The sequence below is a fragment of the Saccopteryx bilineata genome, chromosome 2 (genome assembly GCF_036850765.1).
Source record: "Saccopteryx bilineata isolate mSacBil1 chromosome 2, mSacBil1_pri_phased_curated, whole genome shotgun sequence".
NCBI lineage: Eukaryota > Metazoa > Chordata > Mammalia > Chiroptera > Emballonuridae > Saccopteryx > Saccopteryx bilineata.
Window position 1 is genome coordinate 11,844,408 of NC_089491.1, and position 4,202 is coordinate 11,848,609.

General features: G+C 59.2%; 1 long non-coding RNA gene across 1 annotated transcript; it reads right to left on the reverse strand.

Annotated features, from left to right (window-relative positions):
- Nucleotides 1-971: 971 nt before the first annotated feature.
- On the reverse strand, nucleotides 972-2,426 carry LOC136322730 (uncharacterized). Its single transcript, XR_010728859.1, has 3 exons — nucleotides 2,262-2,426; nucleotides 1,830-1,948; nucleotides 972-1,210 (listed from the first exon to the last, which is right to left on the reverse strand). It is a non-coding gene; the product is annotated as an uncharacterized lncRNA (long non-coding RNA).
- Nucleotides 2,427-4,202: the final 1,776 nt, after the last annotated feature.

A 4,202-nucleotide genomic window follows, 5' to 3' on the forward strand; every position in this document is an offset into this window, starting at 1 on the left:
GACTCCTGAATTTCCACTACCATCCGCCCCAGACTCAATTGACTAGTGGCCGGTCCTTCTCCAGGCTGCACTCTGGGCCCCTCAGGCTCAAACACATCCCACATCCGGCCCATCATCTTCCCCTCGGCCCCCTGCTTGTCTCCTCACTCCAGTTACACAGCACTTCTCCGTCCCCCAGCCTGTAGCCAGCCGACTCCCCGAGCGCCATGGAGGAGAGGACAGGCTTGGAGAATGCCAGGCCCGGGCCCAGAGATGGGTCTGCCGGACTTGGGGCGCACTGCCTGAATAGGACTAAGGATGGGGCGGAGTTCCTCACCTCTGACCCCCAGGCCTCCCGGGGCCAGGGCAGTAAATGCTGTTGACCAGATCGATTTCCACCATGCTTAGAAGTCAGCGGTCAGCTGCTGACCACACTGTCAATTATTCAGGCTCCTTGGGATTTCACCAAGAGCGACCGTTTAACTAAAACATGGCTCTGCTGTTCTCACACCCTCAACTTTCCCTCCGAGGCCTGGGCAGGGAGGGCCAGCCAGCCCAGGGCACCCCTCCGCCCCCGGGCAGCCAGTGGATGTCGGCCCCAGCCCCTCACCCCTACTTCCTGACCCACACACCCTCCAGGACTTGCCAGTCTCCTCACCCTCAGATCTGGAGGTGCTCCTGGGCCCGGGGGCTGAGGCCTCTAGGGCAGAACTGGGAGCAGCAGCCGGAGGTTACCTGAGGCACCTTCCACTTCCATTGCATGGGGTACAGAATTGTCTTCTAGCCAGAGACAGACAGACAGACAGACATTCTGGGGGCAGGGAGCCAGTACGCCCAGCAGGAGAAAGAAGATTTTAAGTGTGCTTTAAAATCTGCAGAACTCTTAGGACACCCGTCATTGTGCGGCCTCGGGACTTTTTTTTTTTTTTGGAACCAGGCACCACGTAAAAAATTTATTCATTCCATAGTTGTGTATTGAACAGCCAGGTGCTTGGCTAGGTGGTGCAGGGCGAGGCCAGAATGTCACTTCACCTCTGCCCTCAAGTAACAGTAAGGGGACTTACAATGTGTCAGGAAAGGTTTTACACAGCCAACATGCTTCAAAGTGGTGTCTTCATCTTCACAGTGACCCAGTGGGGCTGCTGCTGGAACTGTCTCCATCTCACAGACCAGGAAAGATCTTACAGATGAGGCACAGAGAGGTGGGAACACGTGCCCAGGGTCACACAGCCTGTGTAAAGGATGGAGCTGGAACCTGAGTCCATGTGCTTGATTTCTGGCCCCTGCCCCCAGCTTCGGATCAAAGCCATGTGAGGGGGTTCAGTCAGGGTTAGAGAGATGATCATGTAAGTAATGATCAGAGTGAGTATAACAGGAAGAGCAAATCAGTCTAGGTGGGGGGAGAGGGGAGGACTTTCTAGAAGTCCTTCTGAAAGAGGGGTTTGATAGGGAAGAGTCCAGGCAACGAGGATATTCTGAGTAGGAAGCACAGTCCCTGTGAACCCACCATGGCTCCAGCCCCCTGGCCAGGACCCCACTGGGCCTCCACTGAGGGAAGCAGGCCACGCCCACTTCCTCTGTCAGCTGTATTTTTAGATCTCTTAACTTTCCGATGACACGCGTGTGCAGGCTAGCAGGGTCTGGGCCTTCCTCCGTCGGTTTCCTTACAGTCTGCCCCAATGGGGTCTCTCTCCCCTGCCTCCCCTGCGGGACCTGCCTGCGGGCCGCCTGGGAGCCTGGCCTTTCCGCACCCCCCTGCCCGTGGACACCGCCGCCCCACCTCTCCCCCGTCCTCTGCTTCCGCTCTGTGTTCGTACCAGTTCAGTCCCGCTCCAGCCCGGAGCCCGTACCTGTGCCAGACGTGGGCAGGGGCCGGAAAGCCAGGGCGAGAAATGACACCAGCGCCCTTAGCATCTTCTGTGCCGTAGTCAGGGTGAGCGTACGCGATTCACAGTGCAAACTGGGGCGCCTGTGGACGTGAAGGGGGTGCTGTTAATAATCACGCTGAGACCACAGTGTGAACCCAGCGAGCTCAGGGGCAAGGTCACCCGGGCTGAACAGAAGGGCGGGAGGGTGGGAGAGACCAGACCAGACGGACGGTGGGAGTCTCGGCTGGGAAACGGCACGGGCAGGGGCGTGGCAGGTCTAGGGACAGGTGGAGGGCTGATGGTGGCAATAACCCAGTCTGTGGGCCACAGAGAAGGGGGAAAGGAGAGGCCAGCGTGGACTGCAGGTGGGTAGCGCTGGACGGTTTGGTACAGCCGGGACGGGGTGGCAGGAACCTTGCGGCAGAAGTCCTGGGCCGACACGGCAGGCGTCACTACGTGGTCACAGCACTCGCCTTCCCACCGACCCCCCCTCACAGCTTGAGGGCAGCACGGCCCGTTGTCACGCTGTGTGCGGGATGGAACCTGTTCGCCATCGGGGCGAGTGTCCGGATGGAGAGAGGTCTGGGGAGCAGGACTGAGGAGGCGGGATATTCTCCAGGTGTGGGGGAGTCATCGCGGAGGCTGGGAGCGGGGTACGCTAACACTTGGGAGTTCTAGGAAGGCTGCTGTCACTGGAGGAGGGAAGTGGGGCGGGGACACCAGTGAGGGGCACGCTGAGGAGCAGTGTGAGAGGATGGTGCCTGCACGGAGCTGGGAGCAGAGAAGCGGGTCTTGGGCAGGGAACAGAAGGGGGCGTGGATAGGGTTTCTGGCCCCGTTGTCTGGGAAGATGCTGTTGGCCAGACAGGTGTAATAATAGCACGGTGGGAGGTCCTGGTAGGAATCTCTGTTCCAAAGGTCATCAAATAGGGCAGAGTCACCAGGAGAGGGCCTCCCTACGACTCTGTACCTCTCTGAGGAGAGAGGCCAAACAGGTTTGGTAGGTTTTTACCCTGAGAACATCAGAACTGGGAGAAAACAATCACAGAACTGTCCTCCACCCCAACCCAGGACCCAGCAGAGGAGGGAGGGCCGTGTGGTGGTTCCTGCCTCAAAGCCGAGAACCTGGAACCCAAGGGAGCAGCTTGTAAAGTTTGTGGATAACTGCAAGAAGGGGAGACTGACATGTCCTTCCCTGGGTGGAGGTCTGCTTAGCCATGGCTGCCACCTGCCCCAGGGCCACGAGAGCGGGACATGGTGGCACAGTCCCAGGGAAGGCCCTTTGGTTCCAGTTTCTGGAGGCCCCGAGGTCGGGAGGAGGAGAGGCTGTGGGGGCCAAAGGGGGTGGAGGCTGCAGGCGCCCTGGCACCCGCTCAGCCTGGGGCCAGAGGCTCGGCCCTGGGGGACGTGGCCGAGGTGCCACCTGAGGGGTAAGTGGAAGGTAACTCTGTGGGGAGGGGCCACCAGCGCCTGAAGGAGGGTCCAGGAATTGAGTCTGGTCAGTGGGACCTTTGGTGTGTGTGTGTGGGGGGGCTTTACCTACTGCCATCAGACCTGCAGGCTTTGAGCTCAGTCCGCCACAGCCGGGACTCACAGAAGGAGAACGACTGCCTGGCAGGTGTCCTAGAGGGTCAGCTGTTTCCCTCCTGCTACTTCAACCCCAGCCCTGGGAGTCCATCCAGAGGGGGGGGATGCATGTGTGACCGCCCTCCCCAGCACTCCCCCCACACAGACACACGCTCTCACAGACCCACACTCGCACTCACACACACACACACACATTTCGAACCCCTTGTGGAGCTAATCTTCTGGAGGAAGAAGAAAGATTAAAGTCAAATCTGAGCCTAGGCCCTGGCCAGTTGGCTCAGTGGTTGAGCGTCGGCCTGGCGTGCAGGAGTCCTAGGTTCGATTCCCGGCCAGGGCACACAGGAGAGGCGCCCATCTGCTTCTCCACCCCTCCCCCTCTCCTTCCTCTCTGTCTCTCTCTTCCCCTCCCGCAGCCAAGGCTCCATTGGAGCAAAGTTTGCCCGGGCGCTGGGGATGGCTCCTTGGCCTCTGCCCCAGGCGCTAGAATGGCTCTGGTTGTAACAGAGCAACACCCCAAGATGGGCAGAGCATCGCCCCCTGGTGGGCGTGCCAAGTGGATCCAGGTCGGGCGCATGCGGGAGTCTGTCTGACTGCCTCCCCATTTCCAGCTTCGGAAAAATACAAAAAAAATAAAAAATAAAAAATCTGAGCCTAAAGTTTTAAACCGCCCAGATCTTGACCAGAACAGGATTGCTTTTATGACCAACACGTCTGGATGTAGAGACTGGACGACAGCATGGTCGAAGGTGCGTTACTGCAGCCGGTGGAG